The following is a 24,942-nucleotide window of genomic DNA, read 5'->3' as shown; positions in this document are numbered from 1 at the left end:
AGGACATCCACCTTTCACCTTTACTGCATTGTAGGTGGAATGCACTTTGACATGGTCGTGGTGAAGTTATTACAAGAAATAAGTTTTAGGTGCTATGACATCCACTGCCACACAAGGCAGGCAGGCTTCACTACACATCTTAAAATAAAGCCTGGAACTCTGTCAACAATCTGACATGGGAGCTTTAAGTTTGATTGTTTTGTTTTTCTTCACCAAATAGGCTAACCTAACAGGATTAAAATGTGACTGTAATGTTAGCACTGTAGCATAGCTATGGTAGCATTCCTAATGTTCATGTCCTCCTGTCCCACTTTTCAATGTTACGTTGTATGTATGAGGGGCAGCAGTAGAGGAGGTAGAGCAGGTCGTCCAGAAACTGGACAGTTGGCGGTTTGATCCTCACTCCCTCGACCCAGACACTGGCAGCACACTTCACCCACCTTTTCACCCAACCATGCTTCCGTCAGTCTGCCCCAGGGCAGCCGTGGCTATAGATAGAGCTTTACCACCGCCAGTATGTGACTGAACAGTGACTGAATAACGGGTTCTCTCCACTGTGAAACACTTTGGGTACATTGAAAAGTTCTATATAAAATCAAATCAATTATTTTTTTAATTATTTTGTGATATATGGCATATAACATTGGACAAGTGCATAGTTACAGTGTACAGTAAGCCCTCATTTATCACGGTTAATTGGTTCCACACCTGGCCGTGATAAGTGATATTCCGCAAAGTAGGATTCCTTATTTATAAATGGAATATTTTTGTAGTTAGGAGCATAGAAAACGTGTTTATGACCTTCTAAATACTGTTTTTAACATTGTTAGAGCCCTCGAGACATGAAATAAAATCCCATAGTCACCTTTATACTCGTATTACCCAATATAGTAGAAATACAGTAAAAGTAACTAAGCCATTTAAGACATAAATAAGACTCATGTTCCTATAAATGTCTTCCCTAGGGGAGCTGAGTAGTGGGCACGCAGGAACTGACGTCGGGGGGTCCAGACTTGAGTTTTAGCTGGGCGTGGGTTACGGCCGCAACAGCAGCCCGTGTTTTTTTTTAGGGATTATTGTAACTGTGGTGAGGTAATTCAAGCCTGCAATAAAAACCTGATGTTCTGGTGATCAAGTCTGGTGTTGTGTCTCACCAAACATTAACAGTAACATTATTTACACCGAGTGACCAGTGTAGAATACTACATATCATTCACAGCGTCTTTGAGTTCATCTTCTGAACGCCTTATTTATTTGCACTTTTGTTAATTTAGCCATTTTTATGCTTGCAAAAAATACGTAAAAAAAAACAGATTGATTTATCAATATATTTTTCAAAAACCTTGATAGAGTGAAGCTGCGAAATTGGAACCGCAAACTGACAAGGGACGACTGTATATGTAAAAAAGTGGATCAAGCACACAATAGCACTTCTTGGAGCCACACAAACACAAACACAGTTTCATTAGCAATTAAAGCTACAGACACAGAGAATGCTGTGTTCCCACTAGGGCTTCGTAAAAACACTTTTAAACTGTCTAAATTCCAGCATCCATGCTAGATTTTGGACAACACACCTCCAATACACTATTGTGGGACCTGTAGGACGCATTTAAAATTGTTAAAAATTTGTACTTTATGGGACGTTTAACTTTTCTAGAAAGCTACAAGCTACAGAGATACAATGCACACAGCAACACAATTCACCACAAAAGCTTTCACATAAATAAAGTGCAGTTGAAGCAGAAACAATCTTCAATACTTGTTGTGAAAATGCTGAAATGACAGGATATTAAACACTTTAATGCGCTCTCAGTTTTTCTCTAATAAAAAAACACTTTCCGAGGTGAAAAGCATCCAGGTGCTGTGCCATTCAGCTTGTACACCCTATGTGCTTAATGGAGCTCACCGTAAGGCTCAGTCAGGTCGAGGCGATTGTCCACTTTATGGCCCGTGAGCCGCATCTCTGCTCTTTGCTGAGCCAGCGCTTCTATGAGCTAGCTAGTTTGCCGCCAGCATTAAAAGCAAAACTCTCGATTTAACAGGCAAATGAACAGTCAAGGTCGGTGACGTTTTGGGGACTTTAAAAAAGTAAGGTGACGTGAAGTTCCTGCTGTGCAGTTTTGCAGTAGTGATGCTGTTAGAGGTACTCGCCGTCAAAGTTAAAACTGCTGATGTGACAACTGGTACATTCTATACCTCTCCATGCACTATGAAATGCTGCTACTCAGCTGTTGGTGTGAAATGCACGCATGTCACCCATGCTGTGCCTTTGTTTCCAATGAACTCATCAGAAGTATTAATGATGGCTGAGAAGTTTACTCCTTAGCACTATTACAACATTGGTTCTAATGCTGCTGTGTTGTGCAATATATGGTAGTTTTTGGTGTATAAGGCGCTAAATTTTTCTCATGATTTGAACTCTGCGGCTTGTACAGTGATGCAGAAAACTACATTTCCCCAGCTTCAGGAAATGGTGACGTGGATAAGCGAAGTGGAAGATAATATCACATTTTTAAGTCTCATGCATCGATCTCTGACACATCTTAAAGAAATATGATCAATTGCGGAATTACTACAGCTTCTGTTTGGACTACTCGGACCGCCAATCGTCCACTATCACCGACGGGTTTCGAAAGGCTGGACTGAATGAAGAGGATAGTTCAAGCTTACTGGCTAATTGGCTTTGAGACAATGAAGCGCAACAATGAAAGAAAGAGAGAGAGAGACTGACTTTTCTGGCAGGCTACTGTTTAACAAGTCATCTTATACTCACTGTTCAGCTCTGTTTAACTAGCGATGTTACACGCACGTCATCAAAAGTTAAAAAAATCTTTCTGTGTAACATTATTCTCTGTAAAAATGCCATGTAAGACGTGGACAACTACGGGTTATAGACTGGTGCGGCCTATATATGTACAAACCTTTTTTTTTTTTTTACAGTGGGTGCAGATTGCATACCGGTACGCTCTATAGTCCGGAAATTACGGTACTTCTTAATGTCAAAGAGAGCTATGCTTTCCTTTTCGCTTTCTCATGTACGTCAAATCATTATTAATGCTAAAACATTTCTTGTTACACGCAAGTCTCTCCAATTATTGCCGGCTTTCAATAATGCCACGTCTTCTTTCCGCTTTAGGTAACTACGCCCCAGGCATAATTACAGTTTTGGCTTTAGATATAAATTTCTCAATAACACACCAAAGAGTAAGTGAAAAATGTACACACTACAGTTCTTCCAAAGCTATTCTTAGAGCTTGACATGAAATCACTTTGCATTAAAACCAATTTAAAGCAGTAGTCATGTGATCAGAAGGCCAGCGGGACGTCCGCTTCGGAGATATTCTGGGCACATCCAACTGATTTGAAACCCAAGGCCCACCTGGGAGCATCCTAAAGGGATTACAAATCCCATCCTGGAAAATGTTTCCTGATTCCCCAGGGAAGCTTTGGAGGCCAGGGGACTGGAAATGACCGTCCGACTGCATAATTTGCTTCTGCTGCATTTTCTGCATCAAGCATTAGGTGTGCATGAGAGAATTATCCAGTACCCAATGTGCACTGTTTCTGCTGTGTCAAGGGCTAAAGGACACTTTCAATGTCGGGGTTCAACTTGCAGCTTTTACCGACTAGACAATGCAGTGTGGTAGTGCTCTTCCAGAACAATAGCTAATCAAAGAAGATTAGATTGTTTTGCAGAGTACACTGCCTTCGGGGGCGACAAAACTGCTTTGAGATAATGAAGAGGAAGAAGAAAGACCATCATATGGAGAGAAGTAAGGAGATAAAGATGGAAATTAACGTCACAATTTCAAGACAGAAAAACTCCTTAAATCGACGTTGTCATACACAGCATGCTACCCTTCTATCCGTTATTCTTTTCCACTCTAGGGTACCTACTGGACTTGCCACAGGTCAGCTAGTATTGGTGCTTTTTCATACTGTTTCTAGTACCTGGTCAGCCAGCAATCCCATATGGGCTACGTAAAGAACTCTTGCTCCTGCCATCATTGTAGTTTTTTAGGATAAACACATGCAAATGTTAGTGTTCACTGTTGCTGTGCCTTGACGCTGCAGTATTATACTCCACAGTCTCCAATTTGCTGCAGTGGTCCCCGTTTTTGTGCTGCCCTCATTCTCCTCCATTGTTGGCGTGTATCATTCCAACTGGTGCGCTCAGTGATGTGTGCTTTATACAGTTACCTGCGGTGTTATTTTGAAGTGGAAATCCAACTGCTCGAATGTAGAGATGAGATGAGCCATTTCTGGTACTGAAAGCATTTTTCGTTTGTTGCCTGTGCAATTTGGATACGTTTTGTTAGCCATTTCTGTTTTAGCATTTTTACACAAAAAGTACTTAGCCTGTTTGTGGTTGTGTGGGGGCATGGACGCAGGAAGAACAAATTACAATTTCAATAGGAGCAACAATGTGATGCAGTCTTTTATACTCAAGAGTTGTGCAATGTTTGGACAATTTCCTTGACTTCTCAGTGTATAGTGCATGATTCCAAAAGACAAAAATGTGATATCAATTTGGCTTGTTCAGCCTTGCTTCACAAAATTTCAGAAGGAAATGCCATAACACACGCTACGACAGGCAGAGGCGATTTTTGATTGCAATGAAAGGCAGAAGCATGTACCACTACGCAACCAAAAAAATGACATTAAAATGTCTGACTTTTTTTCAATCAAACATGGGATTGACTTGCTGACTTGCTGTGGCGACCCTGGCAAGAAATGCAGAATGCTTGAATACATAAAATAAATAAAAATGATTTAATTGACTTATTTTATACATCTTAATCTAAATATAATGCTTTATATACTGTGTTCAGTTGTGTTGTCACTGACTAATATTTAAATTTATTTGATGGTCTGAAACATTTAGGTGTGACAAACATGCAAAAAAATAAGAAATCAGGAAGGGGGCAAACACTGTTTCACACCACTGTATATATCCATAATAAAAACATTTTTCAACCAAATTTTTCTCTCATTTGACTCCCAGGCAGTGGCGTCTAATGAGGCAGCTAGACTCACTTAAATACGGAGCACATCCTTCCTGCACTCTTTATTTTACGGTCTTCTGAGCGAGTCATACGTACACCGAGTTGGGCTGCATATTTATTTTATGTATGTTTAATAGAAGAGCGCTTCTCCTGTGCGGCTAACTCTACTCCCATTGCTCATACATTACATCCACAGCAGGGAAAGAAAAGGACTAAGAGAAAGGGGCAACCAGAAGGAGAAAGAACCACAGAGATAAAGACCAAACATTGAAAGGAAATAATAACAAGAGAGGGCAGAATCACAGCAGCTCTTGCCGCAGGAGGAAAAAAAGTCAAATGGGCAGATACAGAGAGGAAGGGCAGAAATAGACAAGAGGCCTGGAGCAGTGAAAATAGCACAGTCCACTCCACTTGTTGTAGCGGAACACAAAGGGAAGCGGAGAGAGCTACAGTATGAATGAGGGTTAATAAGAGATAAGGCTAAAGGCTATGACAATGCCACACAGGAGGGTCATGGAAATAAAAAGCAATAGTGGTAGATTTACAACCTTCTTGGAGGACAGCCTTGTAAAAAAAAATAAATAAATAAACAGGCTCCGTTACACACCTTAAAATAAAGCTTGGAGCTGTGCCAACTATCCTTTAAACAGCTACATATTTGAGCACTACAAGATTGATCTTTTTTTTCCTTCAGCAAATGGGCTAACCTAGTATGCTAAAATGTGAGTGTAATGTTAGCACCGTAGCTCACATAGCTATGCTAGTGTCGCTAACATGTATGCCCTCATGTCGCACTCCTCAATGTTACGTTGCTGTATGTGAGATATGGTATGTACCCACAGTAAGTGCAGAGTGCGGTTCTTGGCGCCAAACACTCTCTGAGACAAACAGTGCATTTGCATTAGAACTACAGTTCCCAGTTGGGCTTACTAAAAATACTTTTACGGGATTCTGGACAACACACTTTTAATAAACTATTGTTTGATATCTGTGACTTTTAAACAAACACATTTTTCAAAATTGTTAAGCTACGATTTAATGGGACCTTTAATCTTTTAAAACCGCTGGATCCCCCAGTACACGGGGGCAGCGTGGTTGCATTTGTGTTGCTATGGTAACTGCTCAGCAATACATAAATGCTTTGTCTCCACATAATGGAAGAACGTCCAAACCACTTTTGAAAAATAGATGACAATTCTCAGGGCACTGAATCGACCGTAATGTTGTCTTAAGTTGTCTTAGAAGATGTTTCGCCTTTCATCTGAGCAGTCTTTAATGCTCAAAGACTAGGTGGGTTAAATTTGAGAAAACATCGGAACAGAGGGGGAGGTCTGCGACACCACCTTTCTTCTGCATACAATGCCGTCTTTTCTGTCTTTCCTAACAGATTCAATCATTTAGAGCTGAACAAATAAACAAGACACAGCCACCTTGGTTTCAGGTGGGTCCCTGACCATCATCACATCTGAATGGAATGCTAACGATACCACCCAAACGACCATCGTTGGCGAGGATCCTAATGAGCGTCATTTGACACCACCACCACCATTTTGCGCTGTCTTCTTTCTATTTTTTTTTGCCAACTAAACGCCTCAGTAAACGTTGACTGTCGGGACGAAGCTTCGCTGCAACTCAAGCGGCAGTTTTTTCTCCCACCTGGGAAAACCGGATATGATGATTGTGTTTGAGGTCGCAGTCCCCTTCTTCGTCGCCACTAATTTCCAACAAACGCGACATATCGGCTCGTCAGTGTTCATGGGCTGACCTTGTTCATTCTGTTTAAAACCGAAATGTTTCCACACTGGGGCTGTGGCATCGCTTCTGTGCCTTCATTCATATTTGCGTTTGCACACATGCAGGCTGCAGCACTCGCTAGCAGCCCTGACTCCACCCACTGGGACAAAAAGACTGAATGACTGACAGGAGGGTTTACTCACTCTGTTCACTCTGCTATAGAACCAATGCGCCCAGGTGTTGAGACAGATACACAGAGTGAACCCCTCGTCATTTGGTAGAGAGAGAGGAGGAAAACAAACACACATGCACATGTCAATATATCGAGGCCGGCAAAATTATCAAGTTTGTTTTTATTTATCGTGCGATTAACTGATTTATTGACGATCGGGACAGGTCTGGTTGAAGACAAGCAAGCGGCCATGGATAATTTCATTAAGCAAAACACTAATTCGACAAACACCGTTTAACACTTAGCCATGCAAGTGGTATCATTCCGCTACTGCTAAAACAGTAGCAGCTTCATTTACTCTTATCCAGTAGCTAAGATGTGCACATTTTCACATTTTTCACATTCACACTTTACTTTGATATCAACATCATCCACACAGACCTTATATATGCAGGAAAAAATATTATTTCATTTGCATATGTCTTTTTCTAACAAGCGTCTTGAGCCCAGAATTTAAGAAGTTAAACAAGAATTTAAAAAAAAAAAAACAGCAAACAGCCCACAACATTCAAAGGCTCCTTCCTTGAAAATGTTCTTCTCTTCCTGCATCAGCTCAGTGTCAATCTCTTACAATACTCTTTGTGTTAAGTAACAACAGAGCTTTACATTGCTCTGTGTTGCCTCTTTACAACAACACAATGTGCTCGGATCCCTGTCTCCCATTGATAACAATGAACATTGTACTCAGCAGCAAACATCTTATCAGCACTAAGCATTACAAATAGGCAAACCACATTAATATAATCCTCAATAATCTCTCCCAGCAGCAACAGCAGCAGTAGCATTGTTGTGTTAAGCGTGCACGCAAACACACAAAATACGATCGTTCCTTACCACGTCCAGAACACTAATTGGCCCATTCTCACAAATGACCCTAATACAGTCATTGTCCTGCCTCATGTTCACATGTTGATGTTTCAAACTGTGTTCCCATAAGAAGGCAAGGACCAGACACACATACACACACACACCTGACAGAACCACTTCAATTCTGCAACATTTAGAGTACACATCGGACACTAAGACACACACATTTTGGATTCTGGCATGTTCTGTGTGGGCTGTTCGAAACAGATCTGTGGCACAGTGTCAGATGCTGACTATGTAGCCAAGAAGACTTGGAGGCCAAGGTCTAATTCGTGCACATTCAATAGCAATCTGATCAGAGCTCTGAATTGCTTTTCCGCTCAGCCTCTTAGCGCTTTAGCGGTCCCTCTCGTCCCCACCTCACCCAGCAGGCTATCTTTACTCCGTTCTCCGCCTCGCTCTGTATCTGCCTGGCTGGCTTTCTAGCTTCATAATTACGTCTTTGGCGTTCTGTCCTTTCCTATTCCTCTTGCTTCTACAACAGTGTTTGACAAGGCATTTTGTTTCCCCCTTAAAATTCTGTTTGGATGTCATATGGCTCATATGAGCTTCCTTCTTCTACACTTGTGATGGTGTATGGTGAGACTGTTCTCCGTTCTTTACCACGAGTGCTGACAGACCATTACATGATCCAAGGAACTACGTGGAGAACATACAATAACCTTTTAGACTTGAAAAGCTTTGTTTTTATCCTGCTGAGATGGTTACTATACATCGCAGTTAATTACTTCAGTTAATTAGTTCTGAGCGCTAGTCGTCGAGTAAAAAATCCAGACTGTCAATTCAACATCCAGCACGACTCTTAAGGTGTCAGGGAATGAGCTTTACCATCGTACAACCGCATAGCTGCACCAGCTGGCATCCGCTAGACTCTCACCCCCAAAATATTCACTCATTAAGGTCATAACACCAATGTAACCCACCTGGTCCAGCCAGCCCCGCGTTCCGCCCATGCTCGAACCAAGGTCTGCAGAATGAGAGCCAACAGCGCAAGCCTTCGAGCTAAAAGCCTGGACTGTCAACTCAACGTCCAGCGTTAAGGTTCAGGGAGTGAGGTTTTTTTTTATCAGAAATATTTTTATTGAATTTTGACAAAGTAAAAAACAAATGCACACAATGTTTGCTGGTAGTTTAGGCAGAGAACGAGAGTGTGAGAAAACAAAAACAAAAACAGCAAAATAACAAACAAAAAACCCCAACACAAAAACACCCACAATGTAAGCCACACACAGCCCAAAAAGACAGAGGTCCGAGTTTGGTAGGACAACCAAATGCAAAACAACCAAAGCAAATACACAAGTGAGTTAAACGACAGATGACAGCAAATAGGCCAGAGCGGGAAAGCTATTGGGGAACTCAGGTAAATTTAAAGTTGTGGAAATATACTAAGAAAGGTCCCCAGACATTTTGGAATTTTTCTTTGGCATTACAAATTGAGTAATGAATTTTCTCCAGATTTAAACAAGACATGACATCTCTCAGCCACTGAGCGTGAGTGGGCGGAGTGGCATCCTTCCACTTTAACAGAATTGCCCGTCTGGCCAAGAGGGAGGCAAAAGACAAACTTCGTTGTCGTGTGGGGGTCAAACGCAAGTCGGGTTCACCTGTGGTGCCAAACAGTGCTATTAAAGGGTTGGGTTGCAAGGGTAAATTGCTAATTACAGAAAGTGTCTGAAAGACTTCCCTCCAATACTTCTCCAGACTAGGACAAGACCAAAACATGTGGATAAGTGTGGCATCCTCCCTCTTACACTTGTCACAACAGGGATCCACCTCTGGATATATACGGGCTAGTTTGGATTTTGACATATGAGTCCTGTGTACAACTTTAAATTGTAGCAAGCTATGGCGGGCACAAATAGAGGTTGAATTGATCATTTTAAAGATTGTATGCCACATGTCACCTGTCAAAGACATATTTAGGTCTTGCTCCCATGCTGTTTTAATGTTAGTAAGAGAGGTCTGTCTTATGTCCAACAGTTTAACATAAACAGTAGAAATTAACCCCTTGTGTGATGGTTGCAAGTCCAGAAGTGCATCAACAATGTTCGTACCAGGAATCTCAGGGAAATTTGGTAATCGACTGTAAACATAGTGCCTAACCTGAAAGTACCGAAAGAGATGGGACTTTGGAAGATTATATTGTTCCGTTAATTGCTGGAATGACATGAACGTATTATCGATAAACAGGTCTCGGAGACACAATATGCCTCGTCTACGCCACTCCCGGAACCCCAGATCCAGCAAGGAAGGTTGGAAAAGATGATTGTCTGAAATGGGGCTAAAAAGGCAGAGATCTTCAAAACCAAAATGTCTCCTAAACTGGGCCCACACCCTCAACGTATGCCAGACCACCGGATTATCAATACGTTTGCTTGACGGAAAAGGGAGTGCAGATCCAAGTAACGCTAGAATAGAAACATTTTTAGCCACATTCAACTCCATCTCCACCCATAAAGGGGAGTGAGGTTTAATAACGTACTCTTAGCACAGCTGCACCACAGGGCAACCATTACACCCACTACAACCCTATCAATGAAAGTTGTGAACATGCAGAGATTCTCCATCCCATTAAAAATGAAAAATAATTAATTGAGGGATTGATTGCTCAAATAGTCCATCAAGTAAATCAAGTCAAGAGCCCATCCCCAGTTGTTCATGCTCTTTATGGAAAGTCATTCCTGTCTTCCTGCTGCAGTGAGCTTGATAGAGAGCTCTAATCACAGACATCTAACCCTCATCCCTCTTCATCCTGCCTCTCCCAATCATCACCGACATGTTTCACCATCACTCCTCCAGCATAAAAAACACAATCACATTCCCAATCTCCTTTCATTCCCGTCCATCTTTCACTGTCTCTCTCTCTCGCCGACGTGACCCTCAGCAGGCCCGTTGGCGTTCTTTCTGGCCTTTTACCCGGGCGGACGATGAAGTGATGGATTTGCTTGCATCGCACCTCGTGACTTTGCCTGCGGCCATGCGTTGTAACAGCCGTCCAGCCGGTTCATGGCATTTAGCAGCCAGTGCTGCACTCCTCCACGTTTCTGGTCTGTAGATGACCTTTTCAACTCAGTCACCATGAGCATATTTACTCTGATGAGGCCACACATATGCAAGTGGAGAGAGGGTGCAAATTAAAAACAGGACGTCAACTTTAACGGGAGAGGGCAATTTCACGCCGTGGCTATTCATCACTGTCAGCACGTTGTTTGCATAATGATGATACAAAGACAACAGCATCGAGCAGTAGTCGAGTATGAGGGCGGCAACGATGATGCATCATAAATGCCTCCATGTAATTATCCTGTACAGTGATTTTGGGAAACCTTTAAGGAACATGGTTGGAATAATGTCATCAAGCCTTTTAGCTTATCAAAACATTCAACACAAAATTATTTGGTAACCAATTCATCGAATTAAATTCAGTGACATTTCTACTTTTATACACATATTTGGGTCTTTGGAGGGTCTGCCCAACCATCAAGTGTGTAACTAAAGATTTTCATGGTTGAATATGATTTTCTCCATAGTCGACTAATTGTCAAATGTTGTGTTTGAATTATTTTTTTATTTTAGAGTCCAGCTAATTGCGATCCCTACAAATCAACAGATCTTATTTACAACTTTTTTCACCAAAAAAAGGCCTCAAACACTCAGATAAGCAAATAAACCTGGTATGAGTGCAACAACAGTACCTTATTTTATTTAGTGACACAGAATACGAGATGAACAAATCCGAAACATGGTCGCTGTCGGCAAGTGGGCATATCACACATCAGGAAAGTGCGGGAACAACATGGCTAGGAAAACAACAGCTTGCCAAAACTCTCAGTTAGCAGCCTAATTTATTACATTAAAATTCACAGTCAGGATACAAAATGAAGTTCAATTATTTAACACAAATTTGGCTGATTTTGTATCAAAAATAGGCTAACAACAACAAAGATAATCTACGTAAAAATGTATGCTCAGTAGCATGATATTGACAAACCCATGTACTGTAGTCAGAATGCGACAGTCTTGATCGCATGACATTTTCTTACAATTTAACAGCAAGGGTGATAGTTGAATCGACCGAATCGAATCCCCGAATAGTCGATTATTCTAACACACCTCAATGTGTTATGTTAGCTGCCTATGTCAGAAACATGTGAGGTAACAATCTGTTTAATTTTACATAAGACCAACAGCAGGTGTTGCTAACCCGTCGATCGCGATCGACCAGGCAATCTTTGGGACTTTGCCGGTATATCTCGAATCAAGGTCTACAGAATAGAGAGTCATCGAGCTAAAAGCCCGGGCTGTCAACTCGACGTCGAGCGTGTTAAGGTTCAGGGAGTGAGGTTTAATAATGTACTTGTAGTACAGCTGCACCAGCAACCATTACACCCACTACAACGCTACCAATGAAAGTTCAGAACATGCAGATATTCTCCATCCCTTAAAAATGAAAAATAATTAATTGGGGGATTGATTGATTGATCAAATAGTCCATCAAGTAAATCAAGTCAAGAGCCTATCCTCAGTTACATATGACCTACAGCAGGTGTTGCCAACCCGTCGATCACGATCGACCAGGGGATCTTTGGGACTTTGCTGGTAGATCCCAAACCAAGGTCTGCAGACTGAGAGTCATCAAGCTAAAAGCCCGTACTGTCAACTCGACGATCCCGAAAAAATGTAGACAAATAAATGTGTTACCTCAGTGCCCTCCCTTCCCAGCAAGTGACCAATAGGCATGCATTTTGACCCCTGAACACAGCCGTACACCTCACCACTCTCCAGGCACACACCAGCCACTGTCATTGCGCGCTTACAGGAAATGACGATTGCCATATTTATCCGCTTGCTCTTCTTCTTTTTCACTCCTTTTTAATTGTGAATTGCAACCACTCAAGTTTGTCCCTCTCTTTCCGCTACATAGCCGAGATGGCGACTATTGAGGGTGGTCAGGGTCCATCACTGCGCTCTCACCATTTTGGGCGTTTTGAGTGCAAGACCTTTCTCAGTGTGAACACACTTATGCACTCAAAAGGCTAAGTGTAAGTGCAGAAGTGTGAGAATTGAGACGCAGCCCTAGTCTCAACCCCCTCAAACAGCTTTGGTATAAACGAGAATGAAGATTGCATGCCAGATGAACCGGTACATCAAAAGCAGAGAGTCCCACAGACACACTGCAAAATCCAGCAGAAAGTGTGAGAATCTCAGTCCCTTATTCCATTGAGTTTCAACTGTGCTGTTTCTCAGCCACGAGCCGTCACCCCTGCGACCCCTTTATTGGTCCGAATAAGTGACAGTCGCACCCCCAAAATGCTTCAAGACAAATGTTATAAATGATGTTCTTCAATTTTTACTCTCCCCATACAGCAAAACACTAGCTCCAGAAATGTCAGACACACAGGACACTCTATCGCTCTTTCTCTGGGTCGATATCTTAGCAGTCACACATTCGTCGTTTTTCTCTCAGCGACACTACCCACCACTATGACCGCCGCCGCCTGCTGTTGCTGCTGTCCTTGGTGCTGGCATGCTCCGCTGGCTTTTTTTAGGCCATCGATAAGGATGGCTTGTCATTGATGTGTGGTCCAAGTGTTGGAGGTGGTTGTTTTTGACAGGAGATATGGTGAAAGCCGCTATGGGGTTGCTAGCAAGGAGTTACTGGCTGTTTTCAAAGGGGATGTAGAAGAGTTCTAGAAATGAGGTATCCGTTACAAGTGTGGGCGAGCACGTAAGGTGGTTTTGACACTACATGTTGACCTTTTTAAGCACGTGTGTACATCGTAAGCCACATGGAAACATATCAAAATGTGTAAAAAAAATTGTGCAACATCAAAAGCCATAATAACACCAGTATACCAGCGTTAAATAATAATAATGTCATTACATGATATTGTTGAATTAGCAACGCAATGCAAAATTGAGGGGTTTTTTTAAGCACGGTTTGGTTGGTCCTGCGACTTATAGTCAGGTGTGACTTATATGTCACAAGATCTCACAAGATTAAAACGTGACACGATTTCTCGTTTGGAAAAAAATCATGGGCACTAGGCCTGGGACGATAATAAATTAATTCATTTATCATACAATAAATGAAAATCAACTTGATAATTTTGCTGGCCTCAATATATTGTCATGTGCATGCTGTTTTCCTCGTGTCTTGCCTGCAAACAGGCAAGAAGGGAGTTCACTCTGTGCATTGGTTTCAGCACGTTGGCGCGTTTGTTCCGTAGAACAACGGCATGAAGTGAGCCCTTTTGTCAGCCACACGGTCTCTTTGCTTCGGTGGGTGGAGGAGGGGCCAGTAGCATACACACAGAGTGCAGAAAATTAAACAAGCAGATTGCAATATATTGTCATATATTTTTTCATAGAACTTTTCGTCAAGTAAAGTTAAAATATTGTCGTGTCTCATTCTCGTAGACCCAGTCTTGTGTATCGTCTCGTGTCTGTAATTCATACCGACTGACATGAACCAAGGAGTGAACGTTACCATTGACAGTTGTAAGAGTGCTCTCGGCTTGTGACAACTGCAGTATATGCTGCTCCTGCCATTCGATGTGGAATGAGATTGAGAGCTTGGTGAACTAACTTACTGTAACTTGCTTGTTGGACTCGCTAGCTTGTTATGTTAATTTGGCCTATTCAGCCTTTCAGGTACGGTATGTTATTTATGCTATTGTGTAACTGAATAACTGTAAATATGTCACATTAACATACTGGACACCTATTCAGACTGTTCTGTGTGCTATTGTGTATTTGAATAACTTGCCTCTCTAGATTAAATGTCTGTTCCTAGTCTTGAATTTTGTGAAATAACTTTCTAAATAAATGAGACTTACAGTCCAGTGCGACTTGTATATGTTTTTTTCCCTCTTCATTAGGCATTTTTTGACTGATACGACATATACTCGGAGCGATGGAGCGACTCGTAGTCCACAAACAAATACATACAGTCATGTGCTGTCAGTTCTAGTTACACGGTCATTGAAAGATTATTGGATGACACGATTACAGGAAGAACAATGACAAGGAATGTGCTGCAGGTGTACCGTGTAAAGCTGTAGCATGGGGGAGATGTGGTGCCAGCAGCTGGACTGCAGGTGCGTCGGATCTGAGAGATGAGAATATGGGCCCAGGCTGTGAAGAGAGGAGAGCATAAGGAAAATGACTCAAGGGGGAAGACAAGATCTCATAGTGGCAGGTTTACTCCGTCTTATGCAGCCAGTCGATTGGCCCTCACCAAGTAATCTATCACGCTGACTGACAGACACCTACACAAACACGCACATACACATGCACACACACGCACACGCAAGTACCTGACAAGAATAAGTGTCTGCACTGAAAAATACAGTCAGAACTCGCAAACGCCCCAGTTTTGCGGGACCCGCCATTTATTTAATAAATGACATTTATTTATTTACATTGTAAATGTAATGAAGCCTGTATGCAACGGTTTGGTGGCTGCCAAGAAGGCGCCACCTTTTGAACGCGTTACAAGCATTACATCCCGCACCCTTGCTGCTCCAAGCATGTCAACTGTGCCCCAGGTAACACACATGCGCAGAAGCCTTTGCTAAGCTCTGGCGGTGACATTTTGAGGCAGTTGCAGAGTTTTGATGAAAAGACATTAAAGTGCAGTTTGATTTTGAAGTAGGGCAAAATAACTGTGCCAGCACAAAACAAGTTGCACGATCAGTTCAGCAGCAACACGTTTTTATGCACAAATTTAAAAAAAAAAAAAAACGTGTCTCTCTGTCTTTGCAAACACAAGTCTTCAGCAGAAGGTAAAAGTCATGTTAAATGTTCATTCATCCATTTTGTTCGTTATTTATACCAATTTAACATAGATTTCTGCATTTAAAGCTATAATTATTCTCTATATCTTGTCTGGAATGGATACATTGGATTTACATGATTTCTTATGGGAATGATTGCTTTGGTTTTCATTAGTTTCTGTTTTCATCGGACAATTTCGAATGAGTTAAAAACGAAAACTGAGGTATCAGAAATGTCCTCATAATTGAGCCTGACTATGACTGCATTCAGACAGAAGGCCAAAACATAAAGGGGCACTGTTACTATTTGCGGTACATTTTTAGTCAGCACACACACACACACACACACACACACACGCACAAACACACACACAATCAGCGAGGGGTTTGTTTTCAGCTGCAGTGAATACTGATCAGGAAGAAAGAGAGATAACCGAGGAAACAATAGTCCAAGGTCGATCTTTTTCCACCACACCATGTGTCATTTACAGCGGCCTTCATCGTCACCATCAAGCTCACCCTCATGCTCTGTTGTTGTGGCGACAACACACTGCTCGCTGCACTTAAAGGCCCTCAGTGACATGTATTAATATCACGCTGCCCTCGCAAGGTCGGAACTTCTGCTAATCAAAGGCGGGAAGACGAACGTGAGGAGACTTCTGTCTAATTACGCAGTATGTTCATCATCATCATCATCATCACACACACACACACACCAATAGGCTAGCTTGACCACCACAAGATCATTTAGTAGGGTTTTGTATGAAATAAAATAAATTGAAGTAATGTAAAATAATAAAATAAGTAATAATATAAAAAGTAATATTAAATTAAAAAAGTAAAAAAAAATTTTAAAAAGTAAAAAAAAAAATTAAAATAAGAAAAAAAAGAAGTAATGTAAAATAAAGTAAAACTACTCAACCTTCGAAGATGTCTGACAGGGGAAAAGGAAGGTGGCACAAAAAAGTCCAAGAAAAAAGAAAATACGTGTAGAGTTACTGTAATGCTTTATCCAAGACGAGACCGTGGGCAGAAAGAAAATGGACCACTACAGCAAAGCGGAGACTGGGGAGCAGCTCACGTTGTATCCTTAATCAGCTTATCCCATTTGGAACCAATGCTGAGAACATACGAGAAATGCCATAAATTTCGGTGTATAAGCCGCACTGGTGTAGCGACTAAATTTAGAGGAAAAAAACGATTTGTACACATAAAAGCAGCATCTCACGATAAGTCGCACATGCCCATGTCATGAATGGGCATAAAATAGCATATTGTGGCACGCATGAGTCCATGAGGAACAAAACTCCCGAGTTTGTCAGCCCATTGAACATTGCAGGAGGTCATATGTCAGTCATATATAACAGTCTAACTCACGGTGTCATTTTACAAAGAACGCTAAACTCATCAGCAACTTAACACTCAACGGTATACCGAAGAAATATACAAACGAGTACAAATACGAGTTCAAAATGAAAAGAAACAACTATTTTTACGTTTTCCCATAATGCATTGCGATTGAGCAGAGCGTTTCATTGGAGGTCAAGAACACGCAGGAAAGAGAAAGATGCGTGTTCATGTCTCACATAAGAATTGTGGATGATGGAATTTTTTTTTTAAAAAGTGCAGTTTTCCTTGAAGAAAAAAGTAGCGGCCTATACAACGGAAATTAACATTGTTACATTTATGCATGCTTTTCCCGTCCTCAGTTCTGTGTAGATTGTTTTCCGTTGATTAATTTACCACTAGCCTGTCAGCACCTTATTTCCCTAAGCCGTTTTTTTGGTTTTAGACTCCATTGGGGCGTAACAAGCATCATCAGTGTTCATTCAATCTTCCCACTTTACATGTTATATTCATAAATATATGAATATATTAGTGGATGTAAATCTCTGATAGTGAAACTAAAATAAAAGTACTCTTCTTTTTCTTTTAAATGTAATTGACTGCTGCACCCACTGAACTAAAATGACTTTTTCCTATTAATGGTAATGCAGTACTTCCCCTTCTCCATCTGTAAACCATCAAGATCTACAATAGAATTGCCCACTAAAACATTTTTAAGATTCTAAAAATGGGCTTAGAGTAAAATATTTGACTTTCCCTTGAACTTTTGTTTGATAAATGTTCCAATTCATCGATTCCCGTCTTGAAAACCACCAAATGTGTCAGCACCAGTGAAGGACTTGTCCCGCTGTCATCTATTTATGTCCCTGTGCATAATCTAAAAAGAAGGCTATTTCAGGGCTTTTGTGAAGGCTGGCACGATAATGTGAGCAAAGTGGATTGGAGTAAAAGACTAATGACGATAATGGCTTGTGTTATATATGCGACCATGTTCTAGTTTGGTTCATAAAGACGCTCCCTGCTCCATATTTCTCACTGTCCTCTTTTAATCTACTCAATCCATATTCTCTACCAGTTGGTATGTGCGCGTGCAGACAGGTGACGACTCCGAGCAAGGCCTCAAAGCCATCTCTGTTCCCACAGGCTAGCTGTTGCTGTCGTCGACAAAAAAAAATAAATCAGAGAGCGGCTGACAAATCTCAGATGGAGTCAAGTCGTCACAGGGATCTTTGATTGACATCTTTGCTATGCTAATTCCTAAGTTTCTCTGCTGCTTCCAAGTCGCCAAAATTTCATGGACGTTTTCATCTCAATTCTGGAGGATTTTTTTTAAAAGGAAGGTTCTAAACACTAAGGGGGTTGAGGAAAAGTTGCTGAGTGAGCTTGGACCAGAAATTACTTATTAAACTTCACCCAGCATCGACTTGCAAGCAAGCATTTTATGACATTTTCTCAAAAAAGATCTCACAAGAGCTCAAGATCAAAACATCAGTTCCTGTTCAGAAAAAACTGCCTTGCACATAATAAATACATTAATTAATCACACGATAAATAAAAATGAAGTCGATAATTGTGCCAGCCTCCATGTATTACCATGTGCATGTGCGTCTGTTTTCCTCGTGTCTCGTCTCCAAACAGGCAGGAAGAGAGTTCACTCTGTGCATCACCCGGCACGCTACACCCCTCCACGCTCTCCCACTTCCTCCTTCCTGTCATGTGTGATTGTCCCGTCCACATGATCTCTGCCGAGAGCTTATCAAATGCACTTCTACCACCTAGTGGCCGTTTTTATGGCTTAAAATTGCTCTGAAATCAAATGCAATAGTAGCAAGTTGCATCATCACCTCTTTTAGCCTCTTGTGCAAAAAAACGTAAAAGACTTATACATATGTTGTTAGGATGGGGCGCTTCGGTTTATAAAAACGCATAACTACGATTTTGGTGTTGAATGAGTTAAACCAGACAATAAAAGGGAAAGTATGTGCGCCAGCTAGTTTCCTCTGGGAGACAATAATCTGTGTCAATGAACCGCAGCTCCCCAGTGCTGGCAGCACTCATGCAGCCCGAGACCATGCTTGGCAATACACAGTTACCTTACTACTTTGCTCACTTATGTTGCCAGCTATTTAGGCAATGGCTGTGTGTTGACTCATTTTCAGTGGATAGTAAGTCTATACTGCTGTACAAGCTGTACACGGACTACTCTAAAGTATATCAATTTCAACAGTATTATCCTGGACTTGCCCACCTTATTATTATCCCTTGAGAAGATATACTGTAACAAACATGGTTGCTGAATTAGTTTTTGCATTCTTCCAGACCAAATTCTCAATTACTCAATTAAGGATTAGTAGTGTATGCAGTAGCAATATGCTGTATAATGATAAACGTACAGTCTACTCTGTGGCCTCCTCTCCATCCTAAACAGCATATTTAAATATGTTACACTGTTCCACATCCCAACAGATTTGTTCACTTATTGCCTTGTTTTAATATTGCATGTATGCTGCCTGTCATTTTTATTCTAATGCTGTTCCAACCATAAAACTTTCATGTTTGGCCTCATGCTTTTTCCATATTCCAGTCTCCGCTGTGCAGAAGGACGTCCACATTCTGCACACTTAAAAGCGTAAAAGCTCAGGTGTCACCATGTTCTTGAGGGAACTAAAGTAAATTCCACTTTTTTGGTGCACCATGATTTATGATAAATAATCCATGGTGGTGGTAGAGGAATCAAGAAGAGATGATGCATAGGCTTATGGGAGTAATTGGAAATAAAAAAAGACATAGGACGACGCTGGGGGAAGGAAGCGTGAAGGTTATGAGGAGGGAAGGTTCAATGTGGTTGTTTGCACAACTTTTAAAAGCAGCACACAACTTAAAACTCAGCATCGCCACCTCGACACGCTCCATATTTTAATTACAGCACATAAGGAGAACTTGCAGCAGTCACACAGCAATTGCACACACATATATTATTAATATGAACACAGAGCAATTAGCGTCCATTCAAAGGTGCAGCGCATCAATTTTTAACTTCACGAGTGTGTTTGCAAAGCATTTATGCAAACGAGCTACCTATGAGTGTTTAGCTGGTTCACAGGTAGCAGGGGTGTATGGACTCATAATGAGAGCCATACCCCCCCCTCTCCCCCAAATGTAAAGCTCTCTAAAGGGATGTCTAATTGAGCCATTTAGTGCTAATGTAATGTAACATAATAGCTGGCTCGACCCAGAGATGTTTCACACTGCCAGTGCATTAAAAGGGGTTGTTTAAGGTCAGCGTTGGTACTTTGTTTTACCATTTTTTTTGTTCATACAAGACTTGTTGGGGAGGATGTGAAAAAAACCCCGCTTCTCGCCCGAAGTCAGCTGTGATAGGCTCCAGCATACCCCCACAACCGTCGCTAAGCGGCATAGACGATGGATGGCTGTGAAAAATACATAAACAGACCAGACCAGACAATACTGCTACACCACTGATAATAGAATACTACCATTAATACCAAAGCTAAATTGACAACAGATATCATATTAGTGGTAGTAAGTATGCATGTCTGTACATATGTACTGCACGTGTGCCTGTGCGTGTGTGTGTCTGTATTTTAGTTTGTCACTGACAATGTGTGAAAGGCGGGAGACTGCTTTTCACCACTCAGCAAACCCCACTCCAGACAGCTGGCATAGGCCTCAACTGATACTGCAATGCCAACCAATGCCAATCTTTGGTAAAGACTAGCAACATTTTTTACCTAGATGCTGCCTATTCTTTTAGTTTTGCACATTTTAAGTTACCGTAAATTCCGGTGCATAAGCCGCTACTTTTTTTCCTCAAACTTTGAACCCTGTGGCTTATACACCGGTGCGGCTAATCTATGGCGAAACACTACATTTCCCACGATGCTTGGTGTGGTCATGTTCTAATCTGGTGACATGTCCTATACTTCAGAACTACTAATAATCCTTTTGATATGTGTTTCGGAAAACGCTCTTACTAAAATAGTCCATCATAAGGGAAAAAAAAAAAAAAAAGTTCAGTAAACAACCATAAAACGCTGAGAAGCCACCGTTCTCGCTTTTGCTAACCCTCTGCTCTCATTGAGTGGAGCCGGTTATGCATGCACACACTCCAGTTTACAGTGAGCACAATTTATACTAAAATCAAATGTAAAACAATGTTGGATTCGGATTATTCAATAAACACCATAAATATACCACCAAGAGTGCAAAGCCTTTTATGTTGAATGAAAACAAAAAAAAAGGGTGCGTATTGTGACACATACCTGCATCCGCCAGGGGATCCACGCACTATGATGACTCAAAGGCAGCCACAAAGGTGCCACTGTACCGAGGTTTTCATGAAGTCCAGAGGAAACCTCCAGCAGAAATACTGTGTAATATCCAGCAATTTCCCAAGTGACCCTACAAAAACTTACACAACGTACGTAGCGCCACAGGCGTACACGTCATATCCGCTCACGTATACTATACATCCATGAATAGGAATACAGACACAATAAAGCATATAAAAGAAAACATAAAATGCAGTGTTGTTCTCTTGGAGATGAATAAAGTTGCTATCTATCAAAATATAGGCGCCCGGATGTAGACGCGGTGTTCTTCTTCTTCTTCTTTTTGTTTGAGGCGGTTCGCAACCAATGTTTAGGTGCATAGCGCCACTTGCTGTACTGGAATGTTGTGCACATTCACAGTGACAACCTGGTAGTGACAAGCCTCCATCATAGAAAATACACAAAGTAATGAATATGATGCTGCTTTCAAGTAGTAGTAGTAGTAGTAGCGCTTACTACCAATGAGAAACAGGTACAGCTGCAAGCGATATCCAGCGACCGCAAAGCAGCTGTTTACCACTTTTTTGATCCATAACCCTCAGAGGTCTTACTGCGTCCAACCTCAGCAGAAATGGTGTGCTGCGAGAGGCCTTACTTATGCAGCCACTGCCTTTGCCATCAAGCGGTCGTGACAGGGTGAATACCTGAAAATGACATTAAATCCATTAAAGATTAAAGACATTAAAGATTTTAGCTTCAAAATACTTCAGTCTTAAACTTTTGATCAGCCGATGAACAGCCTATTTAATTTTAATGATTGTTTGCAATAAATTGCTTAGGAAACATTTTTTTGTCTCACTCCCACTTCTTCCTTTGGCATTAAAAAGCTCGACTTACAACATCCTCAAGATCCAACAGTGCAAAACTGGCCTTAAAGTTTTGATCAGGAGTGTACATTCACGATTTGAATGCGTCTTCTGAATGCCTTATAGTTCATGTCGCCACTGTTATGCTTAAAAATGCTTAATTTTGACAAAAATATTTAACAGTTGCTTAAATATGCATACGTATTTCTGTACTAGTAGTGGCAAGGGATGGCTGTAGTGTTGATTGTAGTATTTCTTTCAAAAATACTTAACAAGTTACATTAAGAAACATAATTCCTCTTGCACTATGCAATTCATGTCCGACAAGGAGCAGGAAGAAGCAGCTCTCATTTTGTTTACTCTTTTTAGCATCAATAGAGAGGGAGTGAGTGTACATTCATTATTCATTATTACAGGTGTGAGTTATCAATTTACTTGTAACTTTTGTACATCTCGAACTGCCATGTATACTGCAAAAAAAAAAAAAAAAAGTTGGATAATTAGTCAGAATTGTCATGGCAGATGACTTTTTTGGACATTTTTGTTTTAGTTATGCGACTGTGGTGTGGTGCAATTAGTGTATAGGCTAAAAATATCAATGGAAAACTGCACAAGTTGTCGGATGAGTCACTCTGGCTGTGATCTAAAAACTGTATTAAAAATAATGTGGGCCTACTCTGTAATTACAACAATTACTACAATAACGTCATTATCCCTGAAGCTTTTTTTGTCCTGCTGCCACAATTTTTATTTCCAGTGTGAGCTTCAGGCAGTTTTCATGCCGGATCCTTTATGAGATGATATGCCACGCACTGAGGTCTGTGGTACAATATAACAAAGTAATACATTTTCAGGAAAAAATGATGATACCACAGCTTTTTCTTTGGCTTTTTGAAGCTTTTTTATGACACTTGATGGATGGCTGACAACATGTGAGGCATCAGGAAACCTTACAAGAGCTTTTTATTTGTTTTTTTTTTTGTGTCCCTTGATGGACCGCTGTCATGGACCAGGTCAAGAGAGCCTTACAAGAGCTTTTTCTTTGGCTTTTTGTGTCATTTTTTTTTTTTTTTGCAACGCTTAAATGTGACAAAGAAGCCGAGGCGCACTATTCAATTCGATCTTGCCGGGATGGACAGGAAGTCCACACGCACCAGCAATAAGTTCCCTCCATAATGCATAATAATAATAAAGCATTAATAATTATTTCACATTGTTTCCTGCGTGTAAAACTATAGTTATTCTCTATCAAATGTATTTTTGTTCATATTTTTGGGTGTCTTGGGTGTTTGGATTTATATTATTTCCTGTGGGGAAAATTGCCTCGGTTTTCATAAGTTTAAGTTTTTGTCTGAAGTTTTTGTCTTTTGAAATGAATTAATAACGAACAAGGTACCACAGTATTTCCATGATTTGCTGTGGGGGAAAATCCCAACAGAAGCTCTATCAACTGACAAACGGATTTCTTTAGTTAGCTGTAAATGAGACCCAAGGAGAAACGTACTTATGCTATTCTGCTTTATCTTGTGTTGTATTTTCACTTGTCATGGTTATCTGTTTATCTGTGCCATGATGGGGGAGATCTGTGTGTGTGTGCGCGTGTGTGTTAGCGTGCCGCTCAAGAACGCACAAACAAGGACATAGTGCAGCATCAGCAACCATGGAGAGAGAGAATCATAGAGATTAAAAAAAAAAAAAAGTTGCATGCTGGTGCAGAACAGTTTGACTCCACCAAAGGCGTGAGAATTAAGTAAGAAGTGAGATGACCAAAATGAGACAAAAAGATGAGTCAGGGCTGAAGTGAGAAAACAAGAAGAAAGATGGAGGAGTTAGAGGGACGCAGCAGAGAGTGTGTGTGTGTGTGTGTGTTTTTTGAGGGAGTGGGGGGGAAAGATTAGAGAGGTAATATCAGATTGTCCATCAATGTCAAATCCCTCATGTCCTCGGCAGGACATTTCATCCATCAGCCTGGGAGAAACCTCTTTTGTATGTGGACACCATTCTCCACCTATTTGCCTATTTTTTACCATGACTAATATGTCATGGTGGATTCCATTGCTGGTCAAATATTACAGACCCCAACCCATTAAACTGGATAATATGTGAAAGTGTACCCTGTATATGTATATGTTGTACTAATGTATATAGTAATAATAATAAATGAGGGGTGTCACAAGACATCAAATAAATATACACATATGCTTCGAAGCATAGAATAAACATCTTTATTCTTTGATATGTTTCATTATTGGATGGCGCTGGTGTACCTAATAATCTGACTTGTGGGTGTGTGCTGTTAAAAAGCAGGGACGGGCATTGTAATCAACGTTCCCTCTAAACTGCGCAATGTCTTGTGTTCTTAGTGCACAAATCCATGCAGCGCACAAAATCAAATCCAAGCGGAACCGTAAATAAAATAATATTTAAGAAAATAATTGATTCTGTACCATTTTGCGATACAACTCCATGAGTGACAGGCGGCAACAAGCGGAAACAACACAATGATGGACACTGTCCAGCCAATGATGTAATCCTGTTGGTATGTATTTACTTACGCAATCAATCCATTCATTAACAGCGGGTTATTTCGTACATGCCGCTGTTTTGCAGGTTAGTGTACAACTACTAGTGCAGCGGAGTTAAAAGAGGTAAATGCTGCTTGCTAACCCTGTATTATGGCGAAACGAGTAGGAGTACGTGGGAATAGAAGGACAAGAGTTGAATCTGGGTGAGATTTTTTTTCTTTATCAAATGAAAGGGCCGCTCTGAAAAATGTGCTGCAAAGCCAAAGTAGCAAGCCGGTTTTCTGAGTGAAAA

General features: G+C 41.0%; 1 protein-coding gene and 1 long non-coding RNA gene across 2 annotated transcripts in view; one reads left to right on the top strand and one right to left on the bottom strand.

The window, feature by feature from the left end:
• LOC129168809 (uncharacterized) overlaps positions 1–24,942 on the bottom strand; it is a 118,260-nt gene that overhangs the window by 20,020 nt on the left and 73,298 nt on the right. The window contains exon 3 of the long non-coding RNA XR_008566339.1: positions 14,892–14,979. This is a non-coding gene — a long non-coding RNA (uncharacterized LOC129168809). The remainder of the gene's footprint in view (positions 1–14,891; positions 14,980–24,942) is intronic.
• Positions 1–24,942, top strand: part of kctd16b (potassium channel tetramerization domain containing 16b) — a 78,429-nt gene that overhangs the window by 19,931 nt on the left and 33,556 nt on the right. The gene's annotated exons all lie outside the window — the stretch shown is intronic.

The sequence above is a fragment of the Dunckerocampus dactyliophorus genome, chromosome 16, assembly GCF_027744805.1.
Source record: "Dunckerocampus dactyliophorus isolate RoL2022-P2 chromosome 16, RoL_Ddac_1.1, whole genome shotgun sequence".
Classification (NCBI taxonomy): Eukaryota; Metazoa; Chordata; class Actinopteri; order Syngnathiformes; family Syngnathidae; genus Dunckerocampus; species Dunckerocampus dactyliophorus.
This window is presented reverse-complemented; position numbering and strand designations above follow the sequence as displayed.